Source organism: Merops nubicus, unplaced genomic scaffold, assembly GCF_000691845.1.
Source record: "Merops nubicus isolate BGI_N331 unplaced genomic scaffold, ASM69184v1 scaffold319, whole genome shotgun sequence".
Taxonomy (NCBI): domain Eukaryota; kingdom Metazoa; phylum Chordata; class Aves; order Coraciiformes; family Meropidae; genus Merops; species Merops nubicus.
This window is the reverse complement of record NW_008630060.1, coordinates 11,906-31,232: the sequence shown is the minus strand read 5'-3', so window position 1 is coordinate 31,232 and position 19,327 is coordinate 11,906.

Below are 19,327 nucleotides of genomic sequence, written 5' to 3'. Positions count from 1 at the left end.
AACTTTTTATGGTATTGTTTATTCCAAGTAGTGCAAATGCACTTAATCCTCAAAAGAAGTTTAAATTAGCTAGATAATTTACTTTGTTCAGGAAGAAACAAAAAAATGTTTGTATAATTGTTCATGCACAGAAGTACAGAAAATTGGTGTTTCATAAGGATTTCAGTGGTTTCAGTTCTTTCAGGTATATAGTGATTCTTGTGTGCATAAATGATGGAATTATTGGGTTCCCTGCCATGCCCTAGGTGGTATCCTGCGGTTCGTCTGGTTTGATTCATGCTAGGAATCTCCAAATATAATCATGGTATCCAAGTTTCAAGAAAAACAGGTAATTTTTTTTTCCAGTTAGACCACTTAGCTTGGCTATTACAGAATGAAAAAATATAATGAAGAAGCAAAAAATCTTGTATACACTGCTGGCTTAGAAATACTGTGAGGCTGTTGCTCTCTGGGGCAAGAACTTTTCAACCAGAAGGTACCTTCCTTTAGTGAGGCATGGAGATTTGTTAAATGAAACATGTTGAATACTAAAATATCTCTGAAATCCATGTTAATGATACCCTTTGCCTCATGGTGAACTCACTGGAATAGAAGAAACTACACCTAGGATTTCTTTCCACTTTTGCCAATTCCTGTAGTAAACCCTGAGGTGTCAGGGGAAACTACTTGCAGCTTTGTCCTCCTCTTATTCCATCTCTTTTTGAAAAATCTTAAAAAAATAAAAATTAAAAAGAAATTCCAATCTCTATGGATGTTATCTAGGAAAACTGAAAACTGAAGAATTATGGTAATGAAAGAGAAGTTTCTTACTCCTACATTTGAATTCTTCACTTTTCAAACTGCTCTGATATGTTTCTATTATATCATTCCTTCATTATCTCTCTTACAAGCTGAAGTATCTTATATTATTTAAAATGTCCTATCACGAAAGACTTCCCGTACAATATATCTGTTGCCCTACACTCCTTTTTTACAGGCTCCACCTTATCTTTCATGGGATGACTAGTACTGGATCCAGTGATGAAAATGTGGACATCAGCACAGTGGCTTTATGATGTTTCCTGTTTTGCTTTCTACACCTTTCCAATTAATTCCCTTTTTTAATAGCAGCTTCTTCATTTGATGACTTCTGGCCACCAGTCTGTCATTTTCAGAGAACTGTGCTCATTTCTTCCATAAAATGTAGTATTTTATGCTGCAAGCAAAGAACCTGTTACTATAGCATTGTACACATATCAGAAATATACATGGATAAAAAAGAAAAAAAGTAATGAAAGAAAAATTCATTGATGGCTAATAAAAAAATGCTGAGGAAATGTTGCTCCATGGGGGACTACCTTAGCAAAAATCCTAGAATGCATAACTGGTCTTTCATTCCTGATATTTTTTCTCCATCGTTTCAGAAGTAATTTAAAGATGTGAGGACTTTCCCCTGTAATGTGTGACAGTTTAGTTTCTTTAAGTCTCTGCAAATGGGTGTCTTCAGATCATTTTGTATCATCATGCTCTACCTACTCGTTGCTTCTTCAAAGAACTTTAATCAGTTTGTGAGACATGACTCCTACTACAAAAATCAATTACTTACAACACTTACCTGTTTTATTGTATTTGAACACCTGTTCTAGTTCTGTGCTCTCTTCTTGATGTAAACTCTTTACCTACCAAGAAAACTGGTATGTGCTGTTTCCAGTTCTTCTGAGAAAAAATAGCAACCTGTTTCAGTGCCAAAGCTAATGTAAATATTAAATTACAAATCGTGATACTCAGATTTTTAAGATCGTGTGAATGAGTACTGGACTGATCTGTTCTGAGAGTCCCTCTGCTGACCCTCAGCCTTGAAGCAGTCCTTTACTGTATTTTCCATGCAGAGAAGGGCTGCAAAATTGCATCCTTCTGTATAATGAAGAGTAACATAAACCATTCATTTAACTACTATGTTATGGTCTTGTCTTCTTTTACCTCACCTTGACACTTTGATCACCACTGACCATTGGCAAGCTTTCTACTTTTATGCTGGGAAAGAGGTGTTTTTTCATACTCTATATCTTTAACAGGTTGCATCCTTATTCTTTTTGGCTCTCCTTATGGCTGTTCTGTAGAACATTTACTTTTCTAGTTTAGTCTATTTCCTGTTTTCCTTATTCAGACAAAGTGTCTATTTTCAGCAGGCTGTCTTCTCACAACCCTTCTGTGATAATGTACATGTGTGGGGTTGAGGGGAAAGGACTTTTAAAATCTTTTTTCTCTGTAGTGTGCTTTCACTGCAATGCCTTAAAACAGACTCCTTTACTGTTTACAAGCATTTTATCAATTAGCTGCTGCTTTTTTTTTTTCTTTTTTTTTCCCTTCTGTGAACTTTATTTCTCTAGAATTCTCCGTTTTTAATCTCAGTGCTGTTAGACTATGGATGGTTCTTCCTTCGTTTTTACCCTTACAAGGAAGCTGAAGTTCACCCTGGTATTACAGAACAATTCTTTGGCAGTGACTCCTAAAACTGAGTTCCGTGCCTTGTCCAGGATCACAGCAAGGTTTGGTTTTTTTCTGTAGCAAGTAGTGGCCAGAATTTCAATCAATGTCAGTGTTTGGTCAGGTCACTGGTGCAAAGTCTGCTTCAGAGAGCAAGGAGAGATGGCCTCTGGACTGGTTCATGGCTTAAACAGTGGCTACACAAGGAATGACTCTGTTGTGGTGTGCACTTTGCCTGGTCATGTGAAAACAAGTTGGAGGATGCTCCAATGACAGTTGTCTTAACAGCTGCAACTGACTTAGTTCCTCCTGCAGCTTTGTACTGATACTCTTCAGCAGTCCTTGTGCCAGCCCTGCATGTGATGTAGCACGTGAACTTGGTGCATATGGTGAGTATTGAAACCACATTTACAAGCTGTGTGTAGTTCAAGAGCCATAAGCTCTTGATGTACCCTTGCTGTAGAGGTAAGCCTTTTTCTCCTTGGGGTCTGCAAACTTGGTGCTTCTGGCTGTGGCCGTTGATGAAATGTAGTTCCTTACTCCTACAGAACAGTAGTGGGTTTTAACCCTTTGAAATGTAGAGGATATTGTGACTCTTTTACTCAGAAATCTGATCTTGGATTGTCTCCTAGCTTCGATTATTCTCTAGTACACATAGGACTTTTTTTATGAGAATAAGTTTCCTGGATCAGGCAACATCTTTTATGGGTAGTTGGACATCACTTTATAAGCATCGTGACAAATACATTAATATCATAACACCCTTTACTCCATCCTTTTGACCTTACTGACATCATGCATGTTTATTCTTTCTGTTAGTACAAACATTAACCTCTTATCTTGCAATAGATTCACATATTTATTCACTGCTTGGGGAAACAGATAAGGGGAATGGGAGGAATGCACGGGGAGAGGGAAAGAGGGAGTGGTGGAGGAAGAGAGGGGCTTTTAGCATGCTGTATCTGAGCTGTCTGATGTAATATGTTAGAGAATATAGGTGCCAGTAATGTGCAAAGAGCTTGAAAAATGACCAGACAGTGCCAAGCCCACAGTGCATGTTGTCAGGAGGACTAACAGTATAATACATCAACCTGTCTGGTGTCAAGGGTCAGGTAGTTTAATGTTCAAAGCTGTTTGGCCATCCTGATCCAGACAGGCACGTGCTATTAGTTTCTGAGCTGTTAGCACTATTAGAATACTGGAATCACTCTAAAGAAGTGCCTGCCCTGTGGTGCTTTGGGCTTTAAGTCAAGATCCCAAAGGGGAAAAGTATCTTGGGGAAGGGAGTGAAGTGATGCTTAGTTTCAGGTCTTATGCTTCTTTCAAAATTATTTTTACTAAGCAGTACTGAGGAGAGTATGGAAAGCTGCTTGACAGATGCCTTTTGTGTAGGATAGTGATGCTTAACCTGTTCCTGCTGGGTGAGCCTCATGGGCCCATAATGGCAGGTGGGGACAACAAACTCTGCCCTCTTCTGTTCATATGGCCATATACATAGGAAAAAATATGTCCCATTTTGAGTAAGTGGAGGATATCAAGCAAAATACAAGTAAATGATCCACTCCTGTCACAGCTACTGTATATTTTGGCATTTGTCTTATCCCTGCTGTGCTTTTTACTTCCGTTCTACGATGTTTAGATGGGCTGGAGGGAGGACAACTGCCTGTTTGCCTTGCTGTGCTAGAAGGAGGATTTTCCCATACGTGTCTTTTCTTACGTCGGTGTTTGTAGGGCTGGATGGGTACAGGGAAGCTGCAGTAGGCATTTCAGGCCAGTCCAAAACTTCCCATGTTCAGGAGCTTTAATTGGTCTCCCTAGTCAGGAATATGCAGGGAGAAAGGTTAAGGCAGCAAATCAGGCTAATTACAGGCTGGAGGTCCCAGGAGTTCAGATCAAATGATCATCCCTGGCCCTAATCTCTGAGAAAGAAGCTGTTAACACTGTGCTCTGTCTGCTAGTGCTGCGGGGCTGCTGGTTTTCAAGCCAGGCACATGATGACTTCCCAATGGGCCTTTCTGCCCTGGGTACCCATGAAGCAGGTCAAGCTGCAAACCCCGGAGAGCCAGGCCACAAATTAGAATTTCCCCTCAGTCCTTTTGGGTGGTGAAAGTGGTAGGTCCCAGGACGTGGCCAGAGCACTCACAGAATCATAATCTATAAATCCATACAGCTAAGTCAAGGGCTTGTCAGACTTGTACACTGCACCCCAACTTCTCTGTAAGCAATTTTATATTGTAAATGCCTCTTAACCACCATTTCCCATTGCTGTGAAAGATCTCCCCTACCTTTCCCCACTTCCCACTGCTGTTTGTAGTAGGCTATACTGACAGCATACTGATATTTTTGGAGTTACATAAGTTAGTGCCCAAAATATTGGAATGAAGTTGTCACGGGTGAAGTTGTGCTAAAACAGGCAGCTGTGGTACCAAAACACCCAACTGTCAGAAGCAAATTGATGTGAGTACAAATGAGATGGAGTAAAAAGGCTGGAACGCATTTTACATAGCAAGTAATTCTGCAGCCTGAAACAAATTTTAGAAGAGCAGCTGAATGACAGGCTTAAGGAACATCACCAGATACAGTGCAGAGGCAGTTTCCGTGGGAATCTGCCTTGGACCAAACAGAAAAAAATCCTACACAACAGTGCCAAACAAAAACCTTAAAGCAAAACGAAACTCCAACTTCAAACCCAAAGGACATGCTCTTAAACTTATAAAACAATTAGATTTAAATCATATGTTGAGGGAAGGTACAGCAGGAGAGTCTTGACTTGTAGTGGAGTAGGAACTTAGTTATTTGCTTCTGGAATTTTTTTCAAACATTTGTAAACTCCCATGTTTAAGAGTTTGTTTTGTTCAGTAGAACACCTATGGTTATAATTGTATGTGTTTTTTTAATAATCTCATACATCTTATGTGGACTTTATTTCCACTGGGAATTTCTTTTCTTTTCTTTTCTTCTCTTTTCTTTTCTTTCTTCTCTTCTCTTCTCTTCTTTTCTTAATTACTCCACTCTCTAGCCTCCATGAATATACTGGTTATGTTCTCAGACTGGAGGAAGTCTCATTGATTTCTGTTTTCCTTGACATACCCAAATCCTGGGAAGGACTTGTGCAAATTAAGATCAATGTTGTTAAAATACTGGACTGACAACAGCGCTGGAGTCTCTCCTACACAGTCACTGTGCAACAAAATCAGCTCCCACCAGCTCCTTTTCACACCTGTAGAGACCATGCTAACGCTTGATGCCTTAGTAAATGGCTTTGAGAAATGTATAAGAAATCATTTATATAAATAAGCAAGTCAAGTCATTATCAGCAGTGCCTAACGAGTATCAAAATGCAAGACAGAAGACAAAATCCAGATCTGATCAGCTTGCTGTTTCACTAATTTAAATTTTAACTCCTTTAGGTTTTTTTTAGAAAAGACATTGCATGTTCAACGTGATACAGAATGATATTTAAATGCTGTAGGAGAAAGAAGATTCAGTTTCTAAAATATTCTGTACCATTACTATAGCTCGTCTAATAATCCAGTATCTAGAATAAACCTAATATGGCTGTTCCCCTATGCAGTTTGTGTTTGTTTAAGCTATGCTTACTTAAGTTATTGTAAAGTAGAATATGAATGCTTGTTAATTAATTGTAGTGCATTACTACTGGCACTTGTTATGTCTCATAGTGTAGTAGGTATGGGTAGGTTTTTTTCTGGATCTACAAGAAGGAAGTTATTGACAGCAAGCAACCTAAAACTAAGCCACAACACTAAGAGTACACTGTGCACCACCTTGTATACAACCAGGAAAAAAATACCTGAGGATCTTCAGGACTGCAGCAGTTGAGATAATGAATAAAGCTACTTCAAGTAGTTTAAAAAATACATTAGACATATCTCGCCTGCAATATTTTAGTGGTACTGTGAATTTATTAATTTACTGAAATATTTTAGTGCAATTTGTTTTAGTTTGTTTTTTCTAGTGTTAACATGCTGAGTTGTAATAGGGCATCTGCAGTGTTTTTCCACTGTGTAACAACCAGTTGACCCCACAGACTGTGGCTAACACAAAGCAGAACTGTGCATTTGGTGGCCACCAAAAGCACAATGGGCGTGGAATGTATGTAAAGACAAAATATTTTTCCATTCCTTTGCAATCTTTGTTTTACCAAATTAATCAGAGAGCTGCTTGCCCAAGCAGCCTTTTGCTGTGTATTGTGTGACACACTCCAAATGGCAATTGTGTGATTTAATCCAGTATACAGATATTTTTGTTACTGAACAGTTTACAACAAAGTAAATATCCTGCACGCTTTCCACCCAGCCTGAGGGGAGGGCAGGATGGGGCTTTAGGGGATTTTCCTGCCCTTCCCCCAACTCTTCGCCTTTGCGTCCCACAGGCAGAGCTCCTCTGTTTCCCACAGGGAACTGACCCAATGTGGGGGGAAAAGAGGGAGCTGTATCTCCATGCCTCAAAAGTGTGCACTAGTCTGGGGAAGCAATGAGCTCTGCCATTCAAACTGGGATTGCATCCATCCTTGTTTGCTGAGCAGGTCTCCTGTTCATTGTCTGATCTTGAAGTGGCCTTGCTAAAAGCACTCCCTGAAATTTCTAAAGAGATAAATCTACCTAAAACACTGGGAAGCAGACATGCTCCTCTGCTTGAAGGTGAGCTCTTGACCTGAAGATCTCAGAGGTCTATTGAAACAGATGGTGCTGGGTTTGCAGACAGAGCTGCAGCTCTGGAAGCACTGCAGTGCTGTGCAGTCCTGGCACCCTGCGGTGACTGGCTCCAGCACACAGATTTGCAAGGTCTGTGTTTAGGGTTGCAGGCCCCGGGGAGGGTGGTGTGCTTTTTGGGATGATCAACAGGCTCACCAAGCTGTGCTTCATGAAGAGGAGCAGAAACAGACGTGTCTGTAAAGTCCTGTTTGTCCAGAGCCTGGGGAAATACGTCATGTCAAGACTCCTCTCCTAGGCACAAATGTCTGTTACTTCTGTGACAGAATTCAGCTGGTCTTAGCCTTGAGATCAGGAAATAGAAAAAACGATGAGAACAAATGCTAAAGGATGGTAAATTGTAAAGGTTGATAGGGATTTTGAGACATTAAGCATTTTTATATGCTAATTTCTCTCACAAAAGTTTAAATCAACAAGTTTTAAAACTTTAATTAAACAGCTAAACTGCCCTGGAATCTCAAAAACGTGTTTAAAATTTATGAACACTGGTGCCAGTTGATTGACCACGTAACTTTCCTCTGGAACTTAATTCATGGAAAATATTAAATTTTAATTTTTTTCTCTTTTTTTCTGACTAGGAATTATTTTTCATGGATGGAAAGTTTTTTGCCCTGAATCTCTCATCACAAAGCAGATGTTCCTTTTGGTAACGATTTCCCAAGCAGTGAAAGATCCGTGGCAAACTTCCAACTACCACGTCAGAGCCCCACGCCCCTCCAGCGCTCTGAACTCACTGTAACCTACACGTGGTGCTCTGTGAAGGAGGACTGCACAGCTGCAGTGATGATGCAGGTACAGCTTCTCTGAGCATCCCTTTCAGAGGATGGTAATTCTGTTTCATGGCAGCTTTTGTGGTGTCAACATTGTTTTCAGCTGGCATGGCAACAAAACCAGGACCTCTTGAATGTTTTTCTGAAATAACTGGTTTGAGATGAAAAATCTTGGGTTTTCAAACTGGACTTCATGCTTTCTCTGTATCTGCCATCAGAAGTGACAAATCAAAGCCTTGAATCTTGAATGCGTCCCTGATTAAACTTTTACCTAAACAGACATGCTTTTTGAAAAATGTTTTGGCTCTGACAGAGCAGCATATTTTGATGAGATTTCATTTAATGGAAATATTCTGACTAGCTCCAGATGTATACTTAAGATATGCATAGGTAGTTTCGATTGCCTAGAAAGAATCACCTAGTATGCAGAGAGGATTTGCCAAAATCAATTATATTTTATCTCAGTTCCTCTTGAAACCATTTATGACCATCCAAGATCACGCTTTGGTAAAATAAACAGACATGGTCCAAACTGCAGGAAGAAGCTAAACTGTAAAGTACAAATACATCTATATGTTCTTTGTGTAGCAGGAAAAATTAATATTATGCTGCCGGAGAATTCTGTCCACATCTGTAGCAAATGAAAAGCAGAGAGAATTGAAAGATTTTATATACTAAGAAACAATGTGACCAGTGAGGTAGAACTTGATCTACAATTACCAAGTTACAACCTGACAATACACCATCAATTCCAAATGATACTGATCCAGGATGGTGCTTCATAATCTAAGCAATTGCCTCAAACGATTCAGCAAGTTCTAAGATCTACTGTATAGAAAGCAGCACAAAGATCCATCGGCAGGAGTACTGTAATTTAACTTGAATCAGCAGGTGGTGATAAATCATTTGTGACCTTAAGTAAAGCAATCCCAGGACTGTGATACTCCCTGAAGCCAGACTGAAACCTCTCACATAATCCGTTCCCAGATGAAATTGCTGGTAGTAAAAGAGCAAACGCTTCCTTCATCTTTCCCTTCCTTACTTTCCCAAAAAGAGTGCTAGTCCAGTTATCACTAAATGGAACAGAAATCTGCAGTGTAAGAGAAGGAAAGCTTTTGCTGCTAACAAAGAACAGCTGCAAATTTCAGCAGATCAGGAGACTTGCAGAAAGCAAAGAGTCATTAACCATGTTAGCTATAAATGAAGCAAAGCGCTGAAAGACTGTCTGCAAGAAGCCATATGGGCCAAGAGTCAAAACCAGGAGTAATGGAGCATGATTGCTTTCCTGACTGTGTGATCTCAGCAAGAAGCAAATACAAATGTATAACACTTGCAGATACAGGCACTGGTAGCATAATTATCAGCCGGAGTGCTGAACAGTCGCAGCTGATTAGAAATTCACTCTGTAATCGCTGAATTCCTCACAGGAGGCAGCTGAAGGATTGTGCACGAGGAGTGATTTGTGGTGCAAAATGTGATCAATAGCACAAAATAAGGCTTCAGGTCTGGTTTTACTCATTAGTAACAGGACAAGAAAAAGTAGATCTAGCTGGATCGAAAGCGATGTGCTAAGACTCCACCACAGCTCCTGCTTCAGACTAAATTTCTGGACTAAGCTGTCTTTGAAATCATTCCACATCATGAGCTGTCGTCTTCACCTTAGTAAAGTCTGATGATCACCAAGGCAGATAAAGTAAAGCACAGAAAACTGAGGACAAATAAGGAGCTTCACAGGCTGATTTGTTTTTCAAAGGGAAGGAAACAGCAAGAGGAAAAAAATGGCAATTTGTACAAGACGGTGAAGTGGATAAATTTTATGAGCTTAGTAAAATAAATGTTGGTTCTCTTGTTTAGTCTGGTTGTCTTGGAAGACTTTGGTGAGTTGATTAGAATGCTGCATAATACTAGTAGAGGTAAATTTGAGACAGACAAGACAAATTATAAATTTTGACCCCTATTTAACCAGTACAGATATCAACACAGGACTAACTCAACTCTGCTTTTAATGTAGGTCATTTTCTAGAAGATGCCTTATAACACACTTTTTCTAGCTGGTTGCCCAAACAGTTTCAATAGTTCACTGTCACACTTAGACTGGTGTTGAAGAAAAAAACATTACCCACTTCTCACGTTAAATATAGCAGAAACACAGCAAAGAAAGAGAGAAAAAGAAAATACCATCACTCCTAAAGAATCACCAATTTTATACTGACTGTATCTTGACTGTAACTTTTAATGATCTGGGTCTGAGACTCCATTAGTGTTTAATAAATAATGATGATGATACCCTACCTGCACAGGGCACGCGAAGCTCCCATTGATGTTGATGTGAGTTCTCGGCGCAGACTGATGGCAGGATACTCCTGTGACAGAGATGAATTTTCCATTAGAACAAAATGAGTAAGACCTATCTCAGTCAGCAGAATTCACAGCAACAACAGATGTTCCTCAGGGGCTCAGTGAAAGATGCCCATCCTGTTGAAAGCAAATTGGGTGGGAAGCAGTGAGGCAGGCTTGGACAGACACAACACCAATTTGGGGTAAGGTAAAATTGCCCTGATATAAAAATCCCATGCAATTATATCCACATTTAATTGGTATCATCTGGAAATTGTAACTTTCTTTCTCATCACGTCATAGGGCAAATTGCTATTTTTGCTCCCCCTTCCCCCAGTACTGGGGGAGGAGGAGAGAGGATGTGGATGCATTAAACTACCTTTTAAAAACCACATTTTATTTAGACTAGATATAGGAAAAATTAAATGCTGTTTTGGTAAACAACAGAAAACCTTTACCTACACAGAAATCTGGACAATGAGCCAGACCATTCAGTTGGATATTTTTCTTCAAGAATTTTGCAAAAAATACAGGGAGAAGGAACTGATGTGAAGCCAGCTTTGTGTGAGACATAGAGACAGCTAAGAACAACAGGGGTGCAGAGAGAAAGCTCTTATAGTGCAGTCCTGAGAAAAACAAAAATGAGAAAGGAAAGCTTTTGGCAAAGGATTGGCTGAAAAGACCTGAATCTGTAAGCCAATAAGAAGTCTCTGCTAGTTTGACATTAATTTTGTTGTGGAAAAGGGATATATTTTCTTTAAATAAAGAATAGTGCCTGATTTTGTTATCAACTTTGTCTCTTGGAAGACTGCATATTTTGCTTTAATTTTTGAATCAAAAGAAGTAACATTTTCTACCATTTTCTAAGGTGATCAGTGAAGAAAAAAGGAAAAAAGGAAAAGAGAAGAAAACACAAGCAACTCAATTGCCTTTTTGATAGACGTTTGATAATAATAATAGATTGTTGCTAAGTGAGTATATTTTTCAGGAGCAAAACTATAATTATCAGAACACATGACTTAGAAAAAAAGAGACTGAAAGGATGGATTTATAAGGGGGATACCTTTATGCCAGTCTTTACATCATATTAATGATCCTAGCCAAAAACTGCACCTTAGAAGTAAGTGATTAAAAGGGTGTAGGAAACCACCATCTACCTAAGTGAAAAATCAAAGCAAAAACCGGTTATAAGCAAGAGGGATGACAATTTTCACCTATAAGTAAAATAAAATATACCAGGAAACATTTTCTACATTAGAGTATTATGTACAGGCAATGCACAGTTTAGGGTCAGGATTATTGGCAGTTCCCACTGTTTTATAAGAAACATTTTTGGATGTGCAGAACTGAAGGATATACCTGGTAAGTTTACTTTTTCAAAATGAAAGACTGGCCGTTCATGTATCTTTACAATTGTGCAAACAGGGCTCCCAAAATGCAGAGTGGTGTTTCCAAATTTTGATTTGGATTTTTTTAAGAGATATTAGGAAACTGGATTTTTTTAAGAGATATTAGGAAACTGTATTTTTTATTTAATAATGTTACCTTTACTCCTCTAAAAAGTGATCCTAACAACCTGTTTTACTCTCATTACAGAATTTACATGACACGGTGCAAAGACTGTAAATATTTCTTGAGGTGCTTATTGGTGCAAATGGAAATGTGAAAAAATTTATTGTTGAAACGAAAGTACAATCTGTATTAATTATGATAATCTAGGGAAATTATTCTTGCATAAGGCTTGCCTCAAATAGGTCCAAGTATGATATTTGTAAGCTTTTAGTTTCATGTTGAATTTCTTATTTAAGCTATATTTTGGAAAATTATGGTTCTTTAAAATACAATCACTATTGCTTGCACTGGGGGAAGCACTGCTGAAGTGCTGGGAGAAGTTACAGATTTCAGTTTAAAGTAATTTAAACTAAAATCTGAAACTATAGGGGTTTTTATTTATGTATTTGTGTTTTGCAACCCTTTTTCACTTTAGGTCATGAAGCTGTTCTCTAGAGTTTAGAAAGTTTTGAACAGAATCTAAGCTATTTCTAGCCCTGGCTTTAAAGGTAACTTATTAATATAAATAATTACTGCAACTAAGTTTATAGAGTGTGTAACCCTTGGGGCTCTGGTATTACATTTTGTGTAAATATATATGGATTAGGTTTCTCTAATGTGAAATTATGAAATGTGTACATTTAATGTCAATTCCTGCTTTGGAATAACCAGCTGGGGAAAATAAATTATTATGGCTTGCAGAATTTGCAAGATGTTTCTTTAGGTTTACATAGCAGGGAGGATTTCTAGATTTAAGACTTCAAAGGTATTTCTGGGGAAAAAAGCCCGCACTTTAGCAATAACAAAAAATATTCGGTGTAGTTTTCTGTGGTGCTCTGTTCATTTTTGCTTTATTGGATAGCTAATAGGAGAGACAAGCACTACACTTTTTATGGCTCGAGCATTCCTAAGAGCTTTGTCTTTTTGGCTTCTTTGGTGTTCAAATGACACCTAAACTCCTGCCAGTCTTTGCTGTGGGGACTCAGACTTGAGTCTCTCTCCTCCACCTGTCTGTGTACTTCTGTGATGCTTGGAGGATCTTAAAATCTTTCATACTTCTAAGGCTGTATCAGAGGTAGCTTAAGCAGGCAAAATGATTCACAAGTCACTGAGGGGAGGTGGAAGTCAGACACACAAACGAGGTAAACTTCGTTTCCTTAGAAGACCTGTTCAAAACAAGTAATTTTTCAGTTCCAGTGCTGATGCTTCCTAAGGCTGAGTATGAGTTCCCCAAGGAAACTGAGCTGCCTTCTTTCCAGCTTAAACTCTGTCCTGGTGCTGTCTCACAACCACTTCAAGCTGAGGTGAAACTAAGCTGCTCCAGGAAGCCCTTTCTTTCCCCTGCTGCTTTCCTTGTATTAGGTCTACAGACATTTCTTTTGGCATGTGTTCTCAGTTAGTGCTGCCAACCATCCCACTGCAGTAAGAATGGGCTGATGAGGGCTTCCTGCTCTTCAAGTTATTTTGCTTTGTTTTAAAAATGTTGTGTGTGTAGGGACAGCTATTTTGTGGGATTTTTGATTATTATTTTTTTTTTTTTAGTTTTAGATCTTCAGTTTGGCATTAGGAAGAAGTCAGCTGAGTTCATTACCTTCTCTGTGGTTACAGACCTTATTTAGATTCCTCTGAACAGTGTGGAAGTGCCCATGAGTGCTGTATTGGAGGACCATGGACTTCAATGGAAGCTGGATTGTGCTCTAAATTGTCATAATTGGCAAAGTTTGGGCAAAATTCTGATCAGTATTGCACAGCCATAAATTTGAGAACATCTCCTTTTATTTCAGTAATTACTCCAGTGTTGGAAGTGGATAAACTGGGTAAAGACAAGCCAGTCTCCAGTGCTGCATATTCTAGAGCACAATTCCTGTGATGAGTGGCTGAGGGAACTGGGGTTGTTCCGATGGGCAAAAAGGAAGCTCAGGGGAGATCTTATCACTCTCTACAACTACCTGAAAGGAGGTTGTAGCAAGGTAGGGGTCAGTCTCTTCTCCCATTTAGCCAGTGATAGGAGAAGAGGAAACAGCCTCAGGTTGCACCAGGGGGGTTTAGATTGGACATAAGGAAAAATTTCTCCAAAGAAAGGGTTGTAAAACACTGGAACAGGCTGCCCAGGGAAGTGGTGGAGTCCCTGGATGCATTTCAGAGATGTGTAGGTATGGCACTCAAGGACTTGGTTTATGCTAGCCTGGCAGTGCTGGGTTAATGGCTGGACTTGATGATCTTGAAGGTCTCTTCCAACTAGAACAATTCTGTGATTCTATGATTCAGTGATTCTGTATCTCACTGAAACCACTGGATGCTGACACCTGATGATACTCTGGTTTCCTCCGAGTGAGCAACCAGCCTCTGCATGAAATTTGATACATTTGACACAAAGTACAGCCTAAATACAGCTGTTCTTTAGTTCCTCAGGTAATGCATTTTATCCCCGTGATAGATGTGCAGCTCTGAGGAGACATTGTCCAAGGAAGATCTCAGGGTCCACTTAGTTTTACCACAGCATGTGTGTGTATATGAGATTTGAATACAATTAGTGTTTAAAACTCCAGTACTGTACCAGCATTATGTATTTATCTCAGGACAACTAGTGTGTTCATTAAATGTGATAAAATATCTGTGGTTTTTCAGTGAAGAGGTGTCCAGAGCTCTGTGACCTTTCATTGTTTGCCCAGAAAGTTAGAGTCATCCCATCACAGTCATATTTTCCAGCTAATTTTCTGCTTGTGACTGCTGGCCAGAAGAGAAAGGTGATTCAGCTTTGCTTTTGTTCTTTTATGCTAAATAAAAGGGCTAAGCTCTGTTTTCTTGTCTTTGCTTTTCTTTTGCTGACCATCCTCTCATGCCTCCTCTGTTATCCCATCCTTTCCTTTCCTCTTGCCCTGCTGCTTTCTGGACGGTCTCTCCATTCCTGCCGTGGCAGCTGGCTGGTGCAGGAGGCAGGCAGCCCCAGCTCTCCCGGGAAGCTCTGCCTGCAGTCCTGGGTTCAGATGTGTGCCAGGTGCAGCACAGGGAGAGCAGAAACATTCCGGGAGGTGGCACAGCTGCAGAGCTGCGGGTGGTTTTCCTGCCTCTGGGCTGGAGCTTGCAGCCACTTCATCCTGCCCATCCCAAGGGATCTGTGAGCAGAGGCCTCGCCTGAATCCTGAGATACATGACATTTCTCTGCAATGAAACACAGTCACCATCTTTGCTTGGGACCACCTGATTTCAGTCGCCTGTCTTGCAATGAAACATTGTAAAAGATGGCCCATGAAACTATAAATAACATTTGCAATTTCTTTTCCTTCATTTGTATTTAAGAGACATGTTTATTACATAAACTCTTGCTACTTTCTAGCAGTAATTCTACAGCTATGTTTGCAGCAGCAGCTCCCCTGTTACATTACTGCAATTACAATAAATTATTGAAGCGTAAGCCTAAATATATACCTAGCCTACTCTTTCAATTTTAATTCCAATTTAAATATTTTATATAGTTTTCCTATAGATTCTTCATTGATGGTTAGTAATTGCACCATCACAGAAAATACAGGTATGTTTTGAAAGATGCTTTTGGAAATTGTATCAGGGCTGTTAATTATTCAAGGCAAAGAAACAAGTTAGGATTGTCTGTCTTCAGCATGTCAACAGGATAAAAGAGAAACTGTTTTTGCATCAAGAAGGGTTTACTAAGCCCAGGCATAAATCTGATACTGTAAAGAAGATAAAGCTAGAAGCATGTGCGAGACATGTTATGAACATCTGGTCTTCAGTGCAGAGATGAACTTCTGCAGTTAGAGCTATTTTACTGACTGGATGAATCCTAAGATGGAATGGCAATAGAAAAATAATTGGTGTCACCCATGTTCCCAGCCCCTATGTTTCTCAGTTTTTTGATCAAATTGTATTTCTGCTTTCCTTTTATATGTTTTATCCTTGGCTGAAATTTTCAATAACAACATTAGCCATAGTTATAATTTACTAATGGTGTGGTGAAGGGCAGCTATAGTGATGTGCCAGCAGACTATGTAAATCAAAGAGAAATTACTATTGTGTCAATAAGTTATTTGTTTTACTTTTTTTTTTTTACTTTTTTTTTTTTTTTTTTTAAACCTGTACCTACTGAGTAATACATTTTTTTTAGCAGTTATCCAGCATAGGGGTTCAATTTCCAGTGTAGGCTTCAGATGGGACATGGCAGACCTGCTTGTCTCTTCTTCTCCATCTTCTTTTTTTCTACTAGCAGCAAACTCCCAGTAAGTTTGAAAAAAAGAAAAATACTGTTGTTTTTTAATTTTTTTTTCTGTACAGAATTATAGAACTATTTTTTTTTTATGAAAATAATAATTAAGATGTGTAATGGGAAACAATTTTTATGAAAACATGAATTCTGAAAGTTGTCAAGGATTTTCCAGACAAAATCTAATGGGAAAAAAAGAAAAAAAAAATTGCTTAAATTCTTATATCTGTCACAGGAATAATATATCTTAATAGTATGAATTTTCTTTTTGGTGTATAAATTAATCTTGATCACCTAACAAACCTGATAATTAGAATACCTGTCTTCGTGGAACATGGGTACAATGAGTGCTGAAGGCACATGGCTATAATGCAGCATTCTGTGACAATTAATTTGGTATTTTAGTAAATGGTTGCTTAATTTAAGAGGTGAAACTGTGTTTAGTTGAACTCCTTGTTGGTCTTAGGATTCGTCATTTTACAAAAATTTCTTTAAAATATGAGAAGGAAATGATACGATAATGTGGGAAACAGCTTTGCAGTTTGGTGAAACTTCAAAACTTTTCTTATTCCACAAGATAAAACTACAACTTTCTGAAGATGAGAGAGAGAATAAAGGATTAGAGTGCTCCAGTGGGGAACCTGGACTGCAAGAGAACCAGACTTCTGACTTGGGTCTTTTTAAGGGACTTGGATTTCTGTGACTGTTAAAACCACTAGGCTATTCTCTTTCCTGTCTCTCTCTCATTTTGATCAGAAATTCTGTCCTGGAGCAAAGAAACCTTTCTCAATAAAAGTTTCTTCTGAACTAGGACACTTCTGTGAAAAGTTGCAATTTCAATACATTAGCATTTTTGGCACAGTTGCCTAGTGCTACCCATGATTGCATATATATAACACCAAGAATCCAGTGCAGTAAGTAGCCGAGTAATCACATAGTTGTTAGCTAAGACTTTATTTTATTATATTTTGATGTATTGCTTCTTAATAAATTGGAACTTATAAGTGATATATTGCTTAATAAAATTCAAACCTGAAATTCAACACATTTATGGGAAACAGGCTATGGGTAATCCTCAAGCTAAAGCTATTTAATGTGTGCTATACTGGATGTACCTTTTCTTTTTTTTTTTTTTTTTTTTTTTCTCTCAGGAAGTTACTCTCCCTGCCCAAGTTGTATTAGGGGTGAGTTAAAGAAGAAAAAATCATATGACAAATGCAACTAGCGACACTGTGATGGCAGTGTAAGTTTTGTTCCTTTTCTGTTAACACCCTGTTAAAGGATTCCGTGGTCCTTTAATCTTCAGTTCCAAAATTGGATAATACATTTCCTGGGAGGATTTTTATACTTGTTAATCATAATGTTGACCTTAACAACTGAAGGTGTCCAATCATTTGTTTATAGACAAACTCACAAAGGTATTACAATGCTTAACTGTGAAAGCTAAATCTCAGCTAATGTGTTACATAGAACCCAAGTTAAAGTGGTTAATATGACACGAAGAAAAGACTTTGATAAAATCAAAGGGAAGTGTTTTCACCTCATTTTGGCCCGCATTTGTTGAAATGATGATGATGGCAGAATCAAACTGTGTGTTTTGTTTGTTAACACTGTTATTTGTAATAAACCCTTTAATCCTGGGAAATAGCTTTTAAAATTGTTTTGACGAGGGATGATATGAAAACTAAGCAGATGCTGCTTTTTCTCTACATGTTGTACATATCCTAGTTCAGAGGACATACAGGCCAATACTGCAGGAGGCTTTTTGAAAAATAGATGCTCAGAGAGACAATCTGGCTGCAGTCTTATGCCAAAAAAGAGTGTAATACTCTCAATTTTTGTTTTAACCCTTCTCTTTTATTTTCCTTATAAAACATCAGTCCTGCACAAGCAAATTACTTAGGAAAACCCTGTATCAATACCATCTGCTTAAAGACATACTGCATATTACTTTAAAAGGTACATGTAAATGGAGACAACTTTTTGAAGGAGCTTTCCCTCTCATTGCACATTTCTTGCAGCATTACTGTGATTCCTGTGCAAGGACTGGACCTGCAAGAGAAATGTGCCTTTATATAAGTGGAATGTTTTAGTTCAGCATCAAGAAGAACGGAGATCACTGTGAAAATAAGTGAATACTGAAGGAGGCTTCTATTTTAGCTTTCATAGATCCTCAAAGTCATCCCCAGTGCAATGACCTTTGCCTAATAATTGTATAGGTATACATTTTGTTTAACATTTTAGGTGCATTATAATAAATAGGCACATATACTGCAGCCACAAGCTTTATAAGCTTCAGCAGCAAAATCACATTACTCACAGCTTTCCCTAAAGTACCATTCACCTTTTTCCCTCAGACCCCAAACAAGCACTCACCCATCTCCACTAATTCCCTCAAACATAGAAGATGCCAGCTGAGAACCCTGTCTGCCAACTCTGCTAAGTTTCCTGGTGCTCCAGTTGCAATGGGTGATAGCCCTCCCAGGCCTCCAAGGGAAATGCGATCATTTCTTGCCCATCTTTGTGTTCTCAGCACCATCCAATTAACAGTGGACCCCGACCAGTAAGGATATCCAACAGTGAATATTATTGCTAACCCAAGTGAGCTCCTGCTGGTAAGGCTTCCCTGTTTCCCTCTACACTCTAAATGCTCTCATTGTTTATTCATAGAGTCAAAGATTAAAACCAGAAAGTACAACTGTGATCATCTAACCTCTAATCAGAAACTTTTCCAATTTCTCATCCTTCTCATTCACTTGCCAACATTAGATGTAGATGCAGAATGCAGTTTACAGAGATACATTTAATTTTTCACCATATTTCAGTGTTCTGGCCTTGTTCAGGTAGTGTGTTTTCTTGTTCAGCTGTCCTGGTAGCAGATTTTGCAGGACTGGTCTCTGCCCTCCAGTCCAGTACTGAACTGAATCTCAGAGCACTACCCCAGCTATATCTCAGAGGTCTGAAATGCTGGGGTTTGAATACCGAGCCCCCGAATTAAGGTTGACATCTGGGTGATTCCCACAGCCCTTCATAAAGAGGTGGTGAGTTTGCCTTATAGCTTCCCCCCAGGGTGCGGCTGGCCCTGCAGGGAGAGCCAGAAGGGAAATGAGCCCCAGGGGTCCCGCATGGAGTTGACAAAGGTCAGGGGTCTGCTTGGGGATAAAAGCTGGGACCACTTGCAGGGAGTCAGGAGTGTCTGTCTGTGGAGTGCACTCCACAGAGCTTCCTGGTTCAGGGCAGACCTCCTGACT